Source organism: Rhinoderma darwinii, chromosome 7 (assembly GCF_050947455.1).
Source record: "Rhinoderma darwinii isolate aRhiDar2 chromosome 7, aRhiDar2.hap1, whole genome shotgun sequence".
In the NCBI taxonomy this organism is placed as follows: domain Eukaryota; kingdom Metazoa; phylum Chordata; class Amphibia; order Anura; family Rhinodermatidae; genus Rhinoderma; species Rhinoderma darwinii.
In genome coordinates this window covers 116399050-116421259 of record NC_134693.1, presented here as the reverse complement: position 1 = coordinate 116421259, position 22210 = coordinate 116399050, and the positions used below count along the sequence as shown (strand labels likewise).

At 40.6% G+C, this 22210-nt stretch overlaps 1 long non-coding RNA gene across 1 annotated transcript; it reads left to right on the top strand.

Moving 5' to 3' along the window:
* Window positions 1-20284: 20284 nt before the first annotated feature.
* Window positions 20285-21559, top strand: LOC142657352 (uncharacterized). Its single transcript, XR_012849906.1, has 3 exons — window positions 20285-20364; window positions 20578-20685; window positions 21444-21559. It is a non-coding gene; the product is annotated as an uncharacterized LOC142657352 (long non-coding RNA).
* Window positions 21560-22210: the final 651 nt, after the last annotated feature.

Sequence of the window (22210 nt, the reverse complement as noted above, 5' to 3'; positions counted from 1 at the left end):
ACTGGCTAATAAAAGGAAAAGATTAATATGGGCAAAAGCACACAGACATTGGACAGAGGAAGATTGGAAAAAGTGTTATGGACAGACGAATAGAAGTTTGAGGTGTTTGGATCACACAGAAGAACATTTGTGAGATGCAGAACAACTGAAAAGATGCTGGAAGAGTGCCTGACGCCATCTGTCAAGCATGGTGGAGGTAATGTGATGGTCTGGGATTGCTTTGGTGCTGGTAAAGTGGGAGATTTGTACAAGGTAAAAGGGATTTTGAATAAGGAAGGCTATCACTCCATTTTGCAACGCCATGCCATACCCTGTAGACAGCGCTTGATTGGAGCCAATTTCATCCTACAACAGGACAATGACCCAAAGCACACCTCCAAATTATGCAAGAACTATTTAGGGAGCTGGTATTCTATCTGTAATGGAGTGGCCAGCGCAGTCACCCAATCTCAACCCCATAGAGCTGTTGTGGGAGCAGCTTGACCGTATGGTACGCAAGAAGTGCCCATCAAGCCAATCCAACTTGTGGGAGGGGCTTCTGGAATCATGGGGTGAAATTTCTCCCGATTACCTCAGCAAATTAACAGCTAGAATGCCAAAGGTCTGCAATGCTGTAACTGCTGCAAATGGAGCATTCTCTGTCAATGTCTTGACTATATTTTCTAGTCATTTTGCAACTCATTTGATAAATATAAGTGTGAGTTTTCATGGAAAACACTAAATTGTCTGGGTGACCCCAAACTTTTGAACGGTAGTGTGTATATATATATATATATATATATATATATATACATATATAAGGGAGCTCAGGACTTGAAACAGGGGAGTAGCTAGTACTAGTACAGATATGTGGGTACCACAGCCATGTGAATAGGGTGGCCACCCATACCTCCATTGGGAACTTTCCATGTGCAGAGTATGTATTATATGTATGTATGTATGTATTATAAATAATTACGCTAGGAATTTGTGAGCAAGGGGAATGGAATCAACTGAATAAACAATATACCAACCAACAGATATCATGCTGACCTCAAGGGACAGAGTGTGCACCATTCTGAAACCCGTGACAAAGTGCACTTGTCCCGCAACAGCATATGTGATGACAGCAGGGAGAACTACAATAGTTATTTTAGTACTTTAACCCCTTCCCGCTCCTGGACGTACTATTAGGTCATGGCAGCTGTATCGTTCGCGCTCCATGACCTAATAGTACGTCTCGGGAGTAACGGCCGTTTCGGCCGTCCTCCCGACACATACAGGAGATGTGACATCTGCTGTCTTGTACAGCATCTGTCACAGCTCCTACAGCGGGGACCGATCGCTGTGTCCCCGCTGATTAACCCCTTAAAATTCGCGTTCTATAGAGATCGCGGCTTTTTAGGGGTTAAGCTGCCATCGCCGGCCTGCTACACGATAGCGGCCGGCGATGGTGACTATGGCAACCGGACACCAAACAATGGCGTCCGGCTATGCCATAGACGAAAGCCTAGTGGGTCCTGACAACGTCAGAACCCACTATGCTTGCTGTCAGTGAGTAGCTGACAGTTCTAATACACTGCACTACGCATATAGTGCAGTGTATTAGAATAGCCATCAGGGCCTCCTGCCCTCAAGTCCCCTAGTGGGACAAAGTAATAAAGTTAAAAAAAAGTAAAAAAAAGATGTGTCAAAATAAGAAAATAAAAGTTTTATAAGTATTAAAGGTAAAAATCCCCCTTTTTCCCTTATCAGTCATTTATTATTAATAAAAATATATAAACAAACAAATAAACTATACATAATTGGTATCGCCCCGTCCGTATCGGCCTGAACTACAAAATTATTTTGTTATTTATCCCGCGCGGTGAACGCCGTAAAAGAAAATAACAATAAACCGTACCACAATCACAATTGTTTGGTCACTTCACCTCCCAAAAAATGAAATAAAAAGAGATCAAAAGGTTGCATGTACCGAAAAATGGTACTGATCGAAACTGCAGTTCGTTACGCAAAAAATAAGTCCTCTCACGGCTTTATTGATGGAAAAATAAAAAAGTTCTGGCACTAAAGTTACACAAAAAGTTAATGATTTTTTACAAAACGTATTTTATTGTGCAAATGCCATAAGACATAAAAAAAAACTATAAACATAGGGTATCACCGTAATCTGATCGCCCCGCAGAATAAAGTGAATATGTCATTTATAGCGCACGGTGAACGCTGTAAAAAAATAGAATAAAAAAACAATAGTAGAATTGCTGTTTTTTAGTCACCGCGCCACCTAAAAATAGAATAAAAACTGATCAAAAAGCTGCATGCACCCCAAGAAAACTACAATGGATTCCTCAAGGGGTCTAGTTTCCAAATTGGGGTCACTTTTGGGGGGTTTCCAATGTTTTGGCACCACAAGACCTCTTCAAACCGGACATGGTGCCTAATATAAAAGAGGCCTCAAAATCCACCAGGTGCTCCTTTGCTTCGGAGGCCGGTGCTTCAGTCCATTACCGCACTAGGGCCACATGTGGGATATTTCTCAAGACTGAAGAATCTGGGCAATAAATATTAAGTTGCGTTTCTCTGATAAATCCTTTTGTGTTATAAAAAAAATGGTATAAAAAGGATTTTCTGACAAAAAAAAATGTACATTTCACCTCTACTTTGCTCTAAATTTCTGTGAAACACCTAAAGGGTTCATAAACTTTCTAAATGCTGTTGTGAATACTTTGAGGGGTCTAGTTTCTAAAATGGGGTGTTTGATAGGGGTTTCTAATATATGGGCCCCTCAAAACAACTTCAGAACTGAAATGGAACCTAAAAAAATAAATAAATGAGGCAATACTTCGCTTCTTACATTATACTTATAATGAGCCGTGCCCACCCCGAGATGACCCCAGTTTTGACCGTTTGTATAAACGGAGACCCCTATTAGACCTTTCAGTGCCCGGTTTTCCCAAGCATTCACCCCCGAGAAGTGTATTTCTATTTATGAGTCCCTGGTACATTTTAAAGGGAGGTTTCAATTCCGTGAGTACCTGCCGGGTAAGAGGGCAAGGTATGGCGTGAAGATGTATAAGCTGTGAGAGTGCATCAGGGTATACCTACAGGTTTAGGATATATGAAGGAAAGGCCACCCCCAAACCAGACTGCATCCTGGGCTACAATAGGTACATGGGAGGGATGGACTTTTCAGATCAAATCCTGAAGCCCTACAGCGCCATGCTGTGAGGTATAAGAAGCTGGCCGGGCACATCATACAGATGGCATTGTACAATGCGTATGTGCTACATCGATGTGCAGGCCAGAGGGGAACTTTCCTGGAATTTCAAAATGTGATTATCAAGAACCTAATCTTTAGGGACCAAGAAGGGGGGGCACCCAGTACATCTGGAAGCGGGGCCACACGCCTCGTACCAGGGCAACACTTTCCAGGAGAAGTTCCCCAAACTGGCAAGAAGGGAAAAAGTCAAAAGAGGTACAAAGTCTGCTATAAGAGGGCGATAAGGGATGACACAATATATCAATGTGACACGTGTCCCGAATAACCAGAGCTCTGTATGAAAGAGTGTTTTAAAATTTATCATACATCCCTTGGTTTATAATTTACCCCAATTTTGCTTACCCTGATGCACTCCGCACAGCTTATCCCCCCTCGTCTTTCCCCTCTGGGCCCTGCTGTGTGCCCAGGCAACTGATAACAGCCACATGTAGGGTATTGCCGTACCCGGGAGAACCCACATTACAGTTTATGGGGTGTAGGTCTCCGGTCAAAATGCTCACTACACCTCTAGATGAATGCCTTAAGGGTGTAGTTTTTAAAACGGGGTCACTTCTTGCGGGTTTCAACTGTACTGGTACCTCAGGGGCTTCTGCATACATGACTTCGCACTAGAATATCCCCAGTAGGCCAAATGGTGGTCCTTTCCTTCTGAGCCCTCCCATGGGCCCAAACGGCAGTTCATCACCACAAATGGGGTATTGCCGCACCCAGGACAAATTGGGCAACAAAATGGGGTATTTTATTTCTTGTGAAAATAAGAATTTTTGAGCTAAAACGACATATTATTGGAAAAAATATATTTTTTTAAATTCCCAGCCCAATTCAAATAAGTTCTGTGAAGAAACTATGGGGTCTAAATGGTCACATTACCCATAAATGAATTCCATGAGGGGTGTAGTTTCCAAAATGGGGTCACTTCTGGTAGGTTTCCATTGCTTTGATACCTCTGGGGCTCTGCAAATGCGACATGGCACCCGAAAACCAAACCAGCAAAATCTGCACTCCAAAGAACACACAGCGCTCCTTCCCTTCTGAGGCCTCCCATAGGCCCAAACGGCAATTTATCGCCACAAATCGAGTATAGCTGCACTCAGGAGAAATTGGGCAACAAAATGGGGTATTTTGTTCCCTGTGAAAATAAGAAATTTTGATAAAAAATGACATCTTATTGGAAAAACTTACATTTTTTTCATTTCACAGCCCAATTCAAATAGGTGCTGTGAAAAAACTGTGTGGTCAAAATTGTAACAACAACCATATTTGAATTCCGTGAGGGGTGTAGTTTCCAAAATGGGGTCACTTCTGGTGGGTTTCCATTGCTTTGATACCTCTGAGGCTCTGCAAATGCGACATGGCACTCGAAAACCAATCCAGCAAAATCTGGACTCCAAAGAACACACAGCGCTCCTTTCCTTCTGAGCCCTCCCATGGGCCCAAACGGCAGTTTAGCACCACAAATGGGGTATTGCCACACTAAGGACTAATTGGGCAACAAAATGGGGTATTTTGTTCCCTGTGAAAATAAGAAATTTTGATCACCAATGAAATTTTATTGGAAAAAATGAAATTTTTTTCATTTCACAGCCCAATTCAAATACGTGCTGTGAAAAAACTGTGTGGTCAAAATGGTAACAACAACCATAAATGAATTCCTTGAGGGGTGTAGTTTCCAAAATGGGGTCAATATTGGGGGATTCCTACTGTTTTGGCACCTCAACACCTCTTCAAACCTGGCATGCTGCCTAAAATATATTCTAATAAAAAAGAGGCCTCAAAATGCACTAGGTGCTTCTTTGCTTCTAGGGCTTGTGTTTTATTCCACGAGCGCAGTAGAGACTGTGGGACATTTCTAAAAACTGCAGAATCTGGACAATACATATTTAGTAGTGTTTCTCTTGTAAAACCTTCTGTGTTACAGAAAAAAAATTGAATAAAATTGAAATTCAGCAAGAAAAATGACATTTGCAAATTTCACCTCCACTTTGCTTTAATTCCTGTGAAATGCCTGAAGGGTTAAAAAAAACTTTCTAAATGCTGTTTTGAATACTTTGAGGGGTCTAGTTTTTAAAATGGGGTGTTTTATCAGGGTTTCTAATACATAGGCCCCTCAAAGCCACTTCAGAACTCAAGAGGTACCTTAAAAAAAAAGCTTTTGCAATTTTCTTAAAAATATGAGAAATTGCTGTTTATGTTCTAAGCCTTGTAACGTCCAAGAAAAATAAAAGAATGTTCAAAAAACGATGCCAATCTAAAGTAGACCTATGGGAAATGTGAACTAGTAACTATTTTGGGTGGTATAACCGTCTGTTTTACAAGCAGATGCATTTAGATTCAGAAAAATGCTATTTTTTTCAAAATGTTCTCAAAATTTTGCACATTTTCACCAATAAACACTGAATATATCGACCAAATTTTACCATGAACATGAAGCCCAATGTGTCACGAGAAAACAATCTCAGAATCGCTTGGGTAGGTTTAAGCATTCCGACGTTATTACCACATAAAGTGAAATATGTCAGATTTGAAAAATGGGCTCTGAGCCTTAAGGCCATTATTATAGATAGCGGCAATTGCTGGTCCATTAACCTCTATTCTACTGTCCTGCTATATCTACATCACTCCTGCTACCTTTACCTCCTTGTCACTGTCCTGCTGTCCTACTGTATGAATATCACTCCTTCTACATTTACCTCTATGTCACTGTCTTGCTATGAAATGACCACAGAAGAAATTTTTCACTATTAAATGTATGCAGTGAACGAATCTCTTGCCTTCTCTCTGCGGTGATCCTCATCTACACATCACAAGCATTGTGGGGTCATCGCTCCTTCACCCAAGTCAAACTTTCCCTGATCACAAAATGTAATGACTTTTGACAGTCATGGTTTGAAAGAAAAGTACGTTTTAATGGTGTCTTTATTTCAGCACACTCTGTGTGTGTGTTAGCACAGGTCACATATATGTATCATCGCCAGGCTTGTACCCACTGTATCTGTTCCCCTCTGGGTTTGGTAATGAGTAGTCATAGGGTCTGTTCACTGCCTACTGTACCAATCCTTTTATTGAACTCAATGTTATCAAAGTAACGGTAACACAGTGTGAGGTGGAGCTCATGGCTCTAAATATTGAATTAACCTCGATTATTTTAAATGTCAGTTTGCCCGGTTACATTAGGTTTCTTAGCTCTCAACAGAATCTGAAATGATAAAATATTCACAATTTCAAAGCTTTTGAAATTTGTCAGCATGGAGCCAGGACCTTAAACGGATCAGTCAAGAGACTGAAGGTCAGAAAACCCACCGAGCCTCTGTAACATGGTCTTTTTATCCGATATGTTTGTAATTGTCTCAGCAGAGAGTTTTGAGACTGAAACTTTCATGAACAATAATGTCACCTATCTTTGTTTGTGTCCCCATGGCCACTGTGACTGCATTCCCAATTCTATTACAATAATGATACATTAATAAACACTGAAATTTACAGTATTGAAGGATCCTATTGAGAATGAATTACAGAAAATGTATGTTTCCTATTAATCCAAATTCATCTAAACGTAATTCAATGTGTCATATGCTCTACAGAATTGAAATGTTATTTTTGACACATAAAATAATATTGTATAGACATTCAGAGAAATTATTATTTCAGTAATGCCATTAAAACTCCATTGATATGTGAAGTATAGGATTTTAAATTAAATAGTAGCATTTTTATGTATTTAAAAAGAATCCCCGTCGATCTGCATGCTATATAGCTAAAACTATAATGAAAATGAGAAGTCTGTTGCTGCAGGAGAAATCAACTTCCTTCATCTGCTTAATCAACCACTAACATCTGCCAGTGACCTGCATTTCTTGAAACACGTGTTGTCAGGCAGTGCAGGAGTTGTAAACCCTGTGTTTCCTCCCTATGGAAATATAATAGGCCTGTACGCAGCTCTACAGATGATACAAACAGACTCACAAAGCCATTCAAGAGAGAGCACAATAAGCAATATACCAGGAAATGGAGGAGCAGCAAATTGAGTTGTAATGGTGGTCTATGGGTGTTTTCACTTCTGTGACACGATTTATATTTAATTCACATCTGAATGCACACAAATACTGTGTCTTTAAGTAAATCCGACCCTGGTGCCATGACAGATATCATGCAACTTCTCCTACAGATCTCAAAACAGGGAAAAAGATTTAAGATTCTTGGTTAATCAGCCATAATCCATACTTTTAAGAGATTACTCCAGAGTTACATATACATAACTGCCCTAATATACTCTTAACATGCCCTGTAATTCTTGGTCAGTGCCCCCATACCAATAGCCATAGTGTCTTTATAATAAGTACATGATGTTTACTCTGGAATAACTGTTCTATTAGACTAGACTATCCCATACCTTTATTTCCCTGCCATTTGATAATGTGGCAATATTTGCCAATATATTGCCCTAATTAGCAATTTCTGCCCTTTACTATTAAAGAGAGCATTTTATCAACAGTGATTACATAATTACTGTATTAATTTTTTTCGTTTTTTGAGTATTATAAAGACATAACACAGTGTTAGGATTTATGTTACCTGTAAAAGGTGTCTATGGGTACCATAGAGGCTGCTTCATTGAATTCTACGGGCGCCAGTCCGTATATAGGCATCATTACTGAGAACTGAGGTGCTGAGAACCTCGATGTCTTGAATAGTACAAAACATGATAGTTACGATTACCTCTGTTATATTTCCTAGTAACACTTAAAGGGCTTGTCTCTTAGGAGAATCCCTTTTTGATGAAGTGGTCCCTAAACGATAAGCTGACTACAGGTTGTCCTGCTGCTGACACCTCAAGTGTTCAGCTGTAATATGTACGGGAACCCAACAGAAAGTGTTTCATTTCCCTGCAGCACCACCACAGGGGAAATAAGGCATTACACAGTTCCAATTGAAATCAATGGGCTGTCCATGTAATGTACAGAAATGCCAGGTCCTCCAGAGTGAGACCCTTTGTAGCCGTTCTCCACATTAAGTAATAGAGGAGGAGCATAAAATGAGGACCCCTTTCTATTAACTCAGAATCCCCTAATAGTCTAAACCAGAAATTCCTTTAAGTTTCAGAATTACTTTCTTCTTGATACTTGGTAATTAAAAAAATAATACATTACATTACATTAACCCATTTATTGCATTAGGTCTTTGTGTTGCTGGAATGATCCAAGCTATAAAATACATTTTGTACTTAATCATATTACTATGGATACATTCAAGCTAACTCCTGAGGGAGGGGACCAGGAGACTGGTGGAACACAGGTTTATATTATGTATATCTGGTGTATTTCATTACCTGGGTGACAGCTGGTTTGGATGTGGAGGAGCATAACATGCAATTAGAACAGGATTTTTACAATCAGAATGCAGAAATGACAAGCGACGTAAATTCAGAGGAGATAACTGGCTCTTGTTTTGCATCTCTTTACAAATTAATCATTTGCATTTCAATAACATCACTCTTCGTTAATCACAGATCACCCTGTGGAAAACACACGCATTATATCTGATTGAATCAAAACAGTCTGCACTTCCAATTATAATGTGACTGGTAGGAATGACACATTATCAAAACCATTTCAAAGAACTAAAGCAAGAAGAATTTAATTGTTTCTTAGATTGTCTAAAAATGTAATTATTCAACAAAGTATTTTCTAGTACCACTTTCATGGTTGAAACTAAATGCTGAAAAAATGCTGTGATGTGAACCCCAGAAAACCTGAATAAAGAGGTGGATTGACATTACATGCTGCCTTCTCTATAGGTGACAATCTGTTTCCATGTAGCTTGGACTATAAAGTTGCTAAGTAATTGTAAGGGTGTATTCACATATTTGCAGTCATATTGTGCACCATGTAAATACAGCTTAAAGAGGGTACTCTAAACTGAAACACTTAAATTTCTGATAGATGCGGGTCTCATATCTGGGACCAACACCTATCTCTATAGCAGGGGTAACCCACTGTATATCCAGACGGAAAAAGAATGGAGAGGTGGCTGCACAGTTCTCTCCATTCATTCCTATGGGAAACATGGAAACAACCTATCTAGGGGACCTCTCCATTCATTCTTTACCTGTATGCAGCAGCCGGTGGCCTTCTCACCAGGTGGAACAGGGGCTGGGTGACCTCCATTCTGGAGGTAGGTGCAGGTCCAAGTGCTGGGTCCCACATCTTTCAGACATTTATGGCATATCCCATGGATATGCCATAAATGTTTCAGTTGGTAATACCTCTTTAACGTTGTTATTATAAGTATGTAACACATTACAGTGAAAGATAAGAAGTGAAAACACTTTGTAAATGTAACATAACTAATCTTGGGTGCACAATTCACTGGTGCTGTATGTGAGGTTTACTTTACTAGTATAAAAGTGGCAGAGTTGAAGGGGGACATTCTTTTTTCTTGGATTAGTCGATAATACTATAGATAAGTGCTGGAATATGTGATTGATCATCATGTTAAAGGGAATTTCGGCAATAGATATGTCAAAAAGGTCTGAAAGATGTTGGTTCCAATCTATCTGGAGAATAAGTGTCCTGTGACCTCCATTATGTCAAGAAAAGTGGCTAATGGTAACCAAGAAAGAAAGTAAAATAGAGAACTGACTGCTCTCTCCATTATTGTCTATGGAAATTACCTAAATGCAGCTAACATGATACATAACTACGCTAAACAATGATTTACTGCTGTACTGTATTCTGAATTAAATTTAACAGTAAGCTAAAGCTTTCCCAGACCGGACAGTCCGAACACTACCTAAGCTTCACATAGGGTACTTGGAGACAAAATGTTGGAAGATCCTCAGCGCTGCTGACATCAATAGGTGAAACCATGGTAAAGCAAACACTTATTTATTGTAATTGGCTACGCGTTTTAATGCCATACCTGTGTCTTCATCAGGTCATTAATACACAGACAATACAAGTGGGTACAAATATACTTAAAAAAACGCAAAATTGAGTGGTGGAATGACGTCACATTGGTCAAAACGTTGTGATTGACAGACATTTTCAAATGTCATACTGGAAAAAATTACTTACAGGTGCGGTACATCGCTTTATTGTGACAACAAATACAAGCAAGCTATTAAAAATGTAATATTTATGTAAAAGCGAAATAAATACTAGTAAGACCTAATTAATACATTATAAACCAATAATGGAAAGAGATACATGTTATAATAATACACCGGCACTTACGAATATGCAGCATGAAAATTCAGCAGCAACGTATATGTCAATGATGTATGTGGTATAAAACATAAGAAAATAACTAAAGTTTAGTAGTATAAAAGAATATATGAAAATGAGAAAATACAAAACTGACAGGAATAAAAGACACACAATTTAGTCTATATAAGTCAAAGAGGGCGATAAAACAGAAAGGGAAAAGAGATTTCTACCAAATAAAGGCAATCACAACAATTACAATAATAATATTAATAATTTAAAAAAAATGTCATAGAAAGTATCCATAAAATCAGTGTTACCCAGTTGTTATTACAAAGGGACGCTGCAGCGGGGCTACAGAAGCTGAAAGATCTAAAAAGTTCCACTAATCCGCCCATGTGTTGTCATAACAGCAGGGACGCTGCAGTAAAGATACATTTGTAGTAAAAAATAAATATATAACATAGTAATAGTTTCTCAGAAACATGGGCGTTATGTAGGATATGTAATTATACAAAGGGATGCCACGTAAGATAAAAGATTCACGGTATTGTTCTTAATCAAGTGAAGACTCAATAATGTAATTTAAACTATTGGACTGTAAGCAAGAGCATTTGTATACCCAACACTTCTCTCTTTGCTCAATTCTCAGAAATCTATTAAGAGAGCTTGCTGCAATGTGCTCTATAGAGGTGATTAAAAATGCAGTCAATTGTGGGTTGTAGCAAAATGTCTGGATGTGTAAAGGGGTTATGTGGGGTCTAAAAAGTAATCGCTGTAGCAGTAGTACAGCGATGACATAGATTACAGCGGGGCCGGTCACATGACGAGTCGTGTCATCATCAAAGAAGACTGTGCCACTAGACTTCCGGTCCCCCGGCAGCGCTGTAAAAATGGATTAAAATCTCATAATCAGCGCGACGGGGGTCCGGAATGTATATTAGCGAGTGTACTCACATACTGCAGTGACTACACTGCTAATACTTTTCTGTCCCCACATAACCCCATTAATGTACCCCATATCCTTGTTTAACATATTCTTATAAATTTTGATTCTCAGTGACTGGCTCGCCTGTCCTACGCATTGGAGATTGCATGGGCATTCGAGTCAACAGCTTGAACTCTTTGTCATGTTTTTCAACCCATTCCTGAACAATTTTTGCAGTGTGGCAGGGCACATTATGCTGCTGAAAGAGGTCACTGCCATTATAGAATACCGTTGCCATGAAGGGGTGTACTTGGTCTGCAGCAATGTTTCGGTAGGTGGTATGTGTCAAATTAACATATACAAGAATGCCAGGATCGATAGTTTCCAACAAGAACATTGCCCAGAGCTTCACACTGCCTCCGCCGACTTGTCTTCTTCCCCTAGTGCATCCTGGTGCCATCTCTTCCCCAGGTAAGTGACGCACACGCACCCAGCTCTCCACATGATGTGACAGAAAAAATTATTCATCAGACCAGGGTACATTCTTCCATTGCTCTATGGTCCAGTTTTCATGCTTACGCGCCCATTGTAGGCGCATTCAGCAGTGGACAGGGGTCAGTATGCGCACTCTGACCAGTCTGCAGTTACATAGTTACATAGTACGGTTGAAAAAAGACACATGTCCATCAAGTTCAACCAAGCGATGGGAAAAAGGGAAAGGATGAAACAGAATTTGCAGCCCCAAACACAGACAGCTGCAATGCACTGCATGTTCTATCACCTTTCTATCATAGCAGCAGTAATTTTTTGGGGTCATTTGTGCTACAGTAGCTCTAATATTGGATTGAAGCAGATGGGCTAGCCTTCGCTCCCTACGTACATGAATGTCTTGGGCGCCCATGACCCTGTCGCTAGTTCAACAATTGTACTTTCTTGGACCACTTTTGGTATTGTAGGTACTAACCACTGCATAACAGCAACACCCCACAAGTGCTACTATATTGGAGATGCTCTGACACAGTCGTCTAGCCATCAAAATGTATCCCTTGTCAAAGTCGCTCAGATCCTCACGCTTGTGCATTTTTTCTGCTTTTAACACATCAACTCCAATATCCCACTCCTTGACAGGCGCCATTGTAACGGGACAATTAATGTTATTCACTTCACCTACCAGTGGTTTAAAGAGGCTCTGTCACCAGATTTTGCAACCCCTATCTGCTATTGCAGCAGATCGGCGCTGCAATGTAGATTACAGTAACGTTTTTATTTTAAAAAAACGAGCATTTTTGGCCAAGTTATGACCATTTTTGTAGTTATGCAAATGAGGCTTGCAAAAGTCCAAGTGGGTGTGTTTAAAAGTAAAAGTCCAAGTGGGCGTGTATTATGTGCGTACATCGGGGCGTTTTTAATACTTTTACTAGCTGGGCGCTCTGAAGAGAAGTAACATCCTCTTCTCTTCAGAACGCCCAGCTTGTGACAGTGCAGATCTGTGACGTCACTCACAGGTCCTGCATCGTGACGGCCACATCGGCACCAGAGGCTACAGTTGATTCTGCAGCAGCATCAGCGTTTGCAGGTAAGTCGATCTTACCTGCAAACGCTGATGCTGCTGCAGAATCAACTGTAGCCTCTGGTGCCGATGTGGCCGTCACGATGCAGGACCTGTGAGTGACGTCACAGATCTGCACTGTCACAAGCTGGGCGTTCTGAAGAGAAGAGGATGTTACTTCTCTTCACAGCGCCCAGCTAGTAAAAGTATTAAAAACGCCCCGATGTACACACATAATACACACCCACTTGGACTTTTACTTTTAAACACACCCACTTGGACTTTTGCAAGCCTCATTTGCATAATTACAAAAATGGTCATAACTTGGCCAAAAATGCTCGTTTTTTAAAAATAAAAACGTTACTGTAATCTACATTGCAGCGCCGATCTGCTGCAATAGCAGATAGGGGTTGCAAAATCTGGTGACAGAGCCTCTTTAAATGTTATGGCTGAACGGTGTATGTTCCATACAGTCAACAGTTGCTAAGGGTCCCTGGAAGGAGGCTCTTGTTGGCCCCATTTAATGTCACTGCAATAAGCAGAATAGATAAATACTATGAACAGAATATAATAAATACAGTGGATTAACCCCTTAACGATCTGCCACGTACATTTACGTGGCATATCGTTAAGAGGAAGTATGGAGCGGGCTCACGGCTGAGCTCACTCCAAACTTAGCGTGTGACGGCTGTGTTATACAGACGACACCTCACCGTAACAAGCGGAATCAAAGATCACTTTAATTCTGCCCATTTAACCTCTTAAATGCCGCGGTCAACCGCTGGTTTAAGTCCCATAGGGTCACAAATATAGTAAAAAATAAGCCCTCACATTGCTGAATCAACGGAAAAATGTAAAAGTTATGGCTTTCAGAGTATGGCAACAGAAAACAATTTTTTTTAACAAGTATTTAAAAAAATAATAAAAAAATGGTAAAACAAAAAAAACCATCGAAATTTGGTATCGCCGTAGTCGTATACACCCGTAGAATAAGGTGAACATGTAGTTTTTACCGCCTGATGGATGGCATGAAAACAAAACCCCCCCAAAAAAATGGCATAATCGCAAAAAATGAAAAAACAAAGGTTGGGCGTTTCCTTAAGTGGAGTCACTCAAAGCAAATTCATGTATACTAATAATGGTCAGATTGTTTAGATTTGCTTATCTCTAACTACAATTTTACAAACAAAGTACCGGCCATAAAGTACCAGCCAGAGGATCACATTGCTCTGGGATAGGAAGGTGAATGTGCTGTCTCAGGATGGAGAGGCTTTGTGGCGTGAAACAACACCAGAAGGAAGCCCAGTTTAATTAGCTTTGTGTAAGCATCTCTGCAAGCTACGTCATTGCACCCCCAAACTGTCCCTACATTTTTGGGAGGTTCTCTCTTCTCCCACTCTTTTTTTATTATGTTACCTGTCTTCCAGCTAGGAAAGCATTAAAAATGTTGTCTCATCATAGACATTGAAAGACATATGTCCAATCGGTGGGGGTCCAACCTCTGTTCTCAATCACTAGATTAAAGTGGTAGCAGTGCTAGCGGTGCCACTTCTGCTTTTTCTGGATGGAAACATGGTAGGCTGATATAGTGAACGATCAACCATGCTGCCGCCTATAAGAAGCAGAGTAGAGCCGACAGAAATGTGTACTTAAAATCCTTCCTGATCTACCAATGTGTGCTGTGCTTTCTTCCTCTGTCAGCCAGCTAAAATCCTGACCTCTTGTAGGGTCCAAGAAGAAGCTAAATTACAACAGTCATGTTTAGCAGCTATGGAGCAATAATTGTGTCACGGGCAGGGACGTAGCTAAAGGCTCATGGGCCAGGGTGCAAGAATTCAGCTTGGGCCCCCCTAACCCTCCCCAACACCACCATAATCAGACCCCTGCGCGCGCCTATGCCCAGACGCCTTGCCCAACAGCCCCCATAGTATAATGCCCCCACACAGTATAATGCTCCCATAGCTGCCCCCATACAGTATAATGCCCCATACAGTATATTGCCCCCCATAACAGCCCCATACCGCATAATGCTCCCCATAGCCCCCACAGTATAATGCCCCTCATAGCTGCCCCTATACAGTAAAATACCCCCCATACCAGCTTCCCATACAATATAATGCCCACCATACGAGCTCCCCATACAGTATAATGCCCCCCATATGAGCTCCCCATACAGTATAATGCCCCCATATCAGCCCCCACATACAGTATAATTCCCCCATATCAGCCCCCATGCAGTATAATGCCCCCCCATCTTATCAGCCCCCATGCCATATCAGCCCCCCATGCAGTATAATGCCCCCATATGTGCATAATAGAAAAATAGCATAATTACTTACCTATCCCCGTTCCTTTGCCTCCTCCAGTGTGTGCTATGAGTGACTCGGCGCAGACAAGCGCGATGATGTCGCTACATCCAACCTGCCTGCGTCGAGCCGCTCAGGGCACAGTGAATGCTGGAGCAGGGAAACGTCAGCTCCTTGCTTCAGCATTGAATGGAACCGGGACCTCGGTGAGTGACTCGTGACCCCCCGGAGGTCTTCACACCACACGACCCCCCAGGGGGACGCGACCCACAGTTTGTAATGTATTGTGTTGTATTGTGCAGTTTGCGGTGGAGAGAGGAGGGGGGGCTGTAATTTAACGGGCCCCCCTCTCCTCCGCAAACAACACAATACAACACATTACAAGGCAACACTACACAATACCTTACAAGGCAACACAATACATTACATTACAATACATTACATTACAAGACGACACAATACAACACAACACAGTACAATACAATACAGACCCTGCAGCTCAGCTGGAGTCCTCCGCACTGACTCTTCCACTGCACTGGCTGGAAGACGTGTCACGTGACAACACGGTCACATGGTACACTAAGAGTACCATGTGACCGTAACCAGGAAGTGCCGGCTTCACGGCACAGAAAATGTATTTAACAAGCATGCTGTATGGCAACGGGGGCCCGGTCGCAACTGCGACCGCTGCAACCCCTATAGCTACGCCACTGGTCACGAAGTCACTGATCATCATAGTTTTTAAAAGATCATGCACCCTACTCTCACCTTTCCTTCCCCTCTCCTCTAAAAATCAATGCACTGCCTGTCCTATAGCAGTTCTTTCTTAGATAACCATAACGTTTCAATATGGTATTCTGGTGGACGTCTTCATATGAAGCTACATAGCAATGACTGAAGATCTACTGTAACATTAAGCTACAACATGTAGCACTATTTCAATTGCTTGTAGCATGAGGGTGCAACAAATATCCAGCTATATCACGCTGTGAAGAGCTCTGTCTCACTATAGCATATTGTGAGTGAATTAGTACTCTTAATAAGTTCATTAAGAAGATAATAAGACATAAATATCTATATTAATTATGAGTCTTGTGAAACGGTCTAATTAACTAGAACTTATTATTGAAACTTCACACTAATAAAATATGAAATATAAGACTGCGGATTAATAACCAAATGTGATAATAGGTGAGACCTCGAATAATAAATTGAGCATAGTTTTACAGTCTTACAAAATATACATAATATTATGAATAATCCCGAAAAGCCAGGAAATGAAATACTTCTGAGGAAATAGAATAATGTCATTTAGGAATTCATTAAGATGATCAAGTGTGAACTGAATGAAATTTATCTAATTACCATATTATTATGTTATTAAACTACAGATACAATTCAGCATCATCCTTCCCTGAAAGCTTCATGTTGAACACTATATCTTACCTTACAACTTGTTCACTCTTACATCCAGCAATGTCTGCAATCTCACCCTGGTCACATGACTGAGATATAACTAATGAACCCTGAACCCCCGTCAATCACCAAACTCCAAAGACATGGAACCTTATGGAGCCATTATCTTCTTTTTTCAAATGTAGCAGAATATTTTAAGGGATTGTCCCGGATTTTTTTTTTTAAAGTTACCTTTTTTCCAGAAACGTGTCCATGGGTTGTGTTTAATATTTCAGTTCCGCCCCAACGGTTGCTACCATTATATGCAACTGTAGGTCATAGAGTTGAATATGGCGCACATAGACTGCCATTGTAAAAAATTCAATGTATACCATGTGGTATAGTTTTTGCGGTGCCGGCTGTAGATGCTGTGCTTTCTTATAAAGCAAAAAAAAAAAGTATACCAACATATAGCAGTCCGTTGGTCCATAGGGGCTTATAGACAAGTTTTGGGTATGTGACGTGAGCATTTACCTGTGCATATGCCGAATGTACACTGCAAATGCAGTGTGAATAGACTTTTAGACAACCCCTTTACTAGATCCCTCAATTTGCCAGAACAGAGACCCACTTTAAGGAGTGACTTTCCCATTGGAGTGACTTTCCCATTGGAGGACTTGTCATGTTGGTGCCTTATACGGATGGCCCATTTGCCATCTGATTTCCCCATTGAAAACCACTGATTGTGGGGGAAGCTCGACAGAAGGCCCCCCTGTAGTTAGCACATTGCTGGGGTTGTCCTGAAAGTGGTTTTTCCATCTCATAAAGTAATGGAATATCACAAGGAAATGCCATTACTTTCTGAACGGTTGGAAGCTGACTGACTGCCAGGACCCCCACCAATCCTGACCTAACAATGAAGGGGCTGCAGCGCTATGTACCCTTTAAAGTTTTCTCTGTACGGCAGCGCTCTTAGCCACCAGCTGTGAAGGAAAAAAAGTGAAGAGGCCACAGTGCTTCACCAGCACTGCTGCACCTTAATTTTTTGTGATCCTGACAGTTGGACCTCCACTGATACGAAAGTGATGGCATATCTTAATGATATGTCATAACTTTATGACCACTTTAAAAAAAACTTTTTAAATATTGAAATAGACCAAAGAAACAAAAATCATGACTGCACTGTCAATGCGTCATATTTTCATGTTAACATTGCATGCCATCCTGTTGCACTGCTGCCACGACGAACCTGCAAAAAAAAAACAAAAAAAACAAAACAATACCAATACTATCACTTTTCAAGAGGCGAGTACATTGTGGTAACCTGAGGCTTACGAATCCCATTGCAATAGCAAACTGCTTGTGAGGAGACATGTCACCATAGAACATGATGCAGCGTTTTACAATATTCATTTATATGATGTCTGGTATGATTACATAATTATTCAATTAGCATAATATATCATTGCTCCTCTACACGGCCAACTAATAGAGCTGCCTCTTATGCTGCAGAAACATCATTAAATTCCCTGTATTCCTGCTCCTGTTGTTTGAACAGCTGCATCGATATCTCATAAATCCATTTCAGATTTCAATTTATGGACAGATTATAACTCATCACTCCTGAGACTCCTCCACATGTTTGCTGTTATTTTGGTCAATTTCATAATTTTTTGTCTTTATATTAGATGCAATAATGACAGTATTATCACCGTGGAGTCCTGAGCCATTGCGGAGTGCATAATGGCACCTAAACATCTTATTTGTTTTCCAGACACCGGCTCTGGATCTTTATGTATGCTGCACTCTGAGGCGCCAGAGAGGAGACAGGAGAGGAGTCCAAGTTAGGATACACATGCTGCCGCACACCACGCTGTGTCAGGCAGCAGAGGAGGCAGCCCAGTGATCATATGTGTTGTGACCGCTGTGACCGCCATGGTATATGGTGCATTTCTGGTACCACATATCTCTCTCTAGTTTGAGAAATAGATGCCTCACAGGCCCTCAACTGGCAGCTTCATTAAATAGTACCCGCAAAACGCCAGTGTCAACGTCTACAGTGAAGAGGCGACTCCGGGATGCTGGCCTTCAGGGCAGAGTGGCAAAGAAAAAGCCATATCTGAGACTGGCTAATAAAAGGAAAAGATTAATATGGGCAAAAACACACAGACATTGGACAGAGGAAGATTGGAAAAAAGTGTTATGGACAGACGAATCGAAGTTTGAGGTGTTTGGATCACACAGAAGAACATTTGTGAGAGGCAGAACAACTGAAAAGATGCTGGAAGAGTGCCTGACGCCATCTGTCAAGCATGGTGGAGGTAATGTGATGGTCTGGGGTTGCTTTGGTGCTGGTAAAGTGGGAGATTTGTAGAAGGTAAAAGGGATTTTGAATAAGGAAGGCTATCACTCCATTTTGCAATGCCATGCCATACCCTGTGGACAGCGCTTGATTGGAGCCAATTTCATCCTACAACAGGACAATGACCCAAAGCACACCTCCAAATTATGCAAGAACTATTTAGGGAAGAAGCAGGCAGCTGGTATTCTATCTGTAATGGAGTGGCCAGCGCAGTCACCAGATCTCAACCCCATAGAGCTGTTGTGGGAGCAGCTTGACCGTATGGTACGCAAGAAGTGCCCATCAAGCCAATCCAACTTGTGGGAGGGACTTCTGGAAGCATGGGGTGAAATTTCTGCCGATTTCCTCAGCAAATTAACAGCTAGAATGCCAAATGTCTGCAATGCTGTAATTGCTGCAAATGGAGCATTCTTTGACGAAAGCAAAGTTTGAAGGAGAAAATTATTATTTCAAATAAAAATCATTATTTCTAACCTTGTCAATGTCTTGACTATATTTTCTAGTCATTTTGCAACTCATTTGATAAATATAAGTGTGAGTTTTCATGGAAAACACAAAATTGTCTGGGTGACCCCAAACTTTTGAACGGTAGTGTACATCTCTTGCACATGTTTTTAATACTGACAATTTATTTTCTTTCAACTTAAGGGTCCATATTTCTAGGGTTTAAAAAGCACACCATTGAATTCCTTCCTACATATAAGTTCGACATTGGCACAGACACTTACGATACATCAGAAAAGCAGAGAATTCCATCATATACAGTAAGATATCTTATTTCCAGGTCTACAGAGCTAAAGAAACAATAGATTCCATGGAGTAGAGTCAGGTTCTGTGAATTGTAGTTGCGTTGATCCAGTGCAAGGAAAATTCTGTCTGAAAGGACAATACAGCAGCAACCCATCATTAACCCATCATATAATGACCCCTCCCCCTCAATGTAATGAATTGTTATTATAGATGGAAGAGTAATTTCTTATGAAAAACGCATCCAGTCCATTTTACTTTCATGTAGTGAGTTTGTCATCACAATGTCCCAGTGTAATATGTCCTCGACCAGCATAGCTCAAGGATATTTAGTTTATTGAATCTTTGCAAGGAAGTATCAATATTTGGGAATTTTACAAAAAGAGGACCAATATTTCAGTCTATGATGCTGTCCAGTTTATAAATAAATTATAATAGGATTTCACTGATGATATTTGTTATTTTTATGACCTCTACAGGACAGGGTGTTGTTTAAAAGCCAATACGAGGGAGATGTGCCAGTCCTGAGATACAATTCTTGACCTGTTTTGAAGACCACAGACCACCGACCCGTTTTTGGCATCTTTGAAGTAAAGCTCAGACCTGGTTCAGATAAGTAAGTCATGATTTCCTCCATGTTGTTGGTATGATCCTTTCAGTAGCCGCCATTACTATATGGGCCTTATAGCCAGAGCTCACACTTTGGGGTAGGTGGCTGTATACCTGGGTGACAGTACTGGAGTAATCTAGGATGTGAAACAAAACAATTATTGTGCGGTTACCTGCTAACATTATCATATGTCTTACATCAATATATTTCTCATTCCAGCATCCCATTGGCTGGTGGACCCTTTGACCGCAAGATCTATTTGAAGGGCATTTGTAGGAAAGGACAAAAAAAGTAGCTGCGTCTGTTCATGTCCTTACAGCACATAAGGTGAGAGCATTGTACTTGTCTATTATGTTTGCTGTGAGAATGTTCTTCCATCTCTTAAGTTTTTCTCTGAATCTGTAATTTATTTTATCAACTAACATAAATAATGTGTAAATAAGTAATTTAATTCTACTTCAATCAACTTGTATTCAGACACTTTTTTCATTTCTGAATGAAGGTTGTGGGTTTTAGGTGAAGGCTGTATGAATGTACATAGTAAAATAGATTGGGGGGAATTTATTTAGACTGGTGTTTCATACACCAGTCTTAATAGAATACAAAATTGGAGTCAAATGTGCTTAATTAATTAACAAGCGCACTCCTTAATAAATTAGGCGCAACTCTGATCGTCTGTGCGCAAGAAAGAGAACTCTACGGTAGTTATGAGATGCATAGATTTGCATCATATTTTACGCCAGTTTCTGCCATAAATTTTGATCAATTTCTCAGGCCACTGGTGGCTCTCCCCCTTTCCTACGTGCTGCTTAGTTATTTAGAAAAGTGCCGTGAGCAGTAGAAACGGCAAAAGTCCCAATTTTTACTGCAATTTGTGACTTTTGTGCTGTTTGTAACTTTCCTACGCTAAAAAACTGGCATAGAAAAGTTAATAAATTGTCCCAATAGTAGTTTCTTAAAGGAACCTGCCACCTGGATAGAAATATAGATGGCAAAAATATTTTATGGTGCATTAGCTTCTAAGCAAACATGATAGATACAAGGAACATTGTTATTGATGTAAGACATTACTTGGCATCTTGCAGGACTCCTAAGGAACATTTACCATCTCAGGTGTATAAAACTTTAGAACATCAGAAAGTTCCTGTAACATCCTGAACAGCGAAGCTTTAGATCAAACCCACCGCTTGGATCAACCATCTTCAAGGTTTGTAGTGTAACCGCCAGGATCAAATAGGAAAATCCACAATAAAACATCTTCTATATTTTGTGCCTGCCAAGAAACACATTAGTAGAGCATTAATAGCAAATATTTCTCTTGCAGCATAAACATAAATTCCGCAATATATCTGGCGAGAACTGTGCTCCGTGTGACCGGAGGAGACGCCATCGTTGCTGATAGAAAGGTAAGTTCCTCTAGACGTGTCCCCTCTATATTTGGTAAGCAGCCTGAATGATGAATATTTCTTAGGGTTGTGTGCTTCTCCCCCAGAACAAGTCAGCAGATATCAACAGAACATCAACATCAATGCCAATAACAACCAAGGGCAGATTCCGCCATTTTACAAGTATTACAATGGCGAGACTTAACATTTCTACAACATCGGTCACAGAAGAGACATCAATGTGGTCACCAGGGCATCAATGTCACCCAGAAGACCAGGCTCAGAACAGAAGAACATGTCATCTCTTCCTGTGTCTCTAGAATACAGATTTCCCACCACTTACTGATACTACAGTATATACTGTGACATCTTCCATTGTTTTTGCTGGATCTTGTATAACATCATCTTTACCATCATATATTTTGATCCACAAAAACCATAAATAAATCTTTAACATCAATCCATAA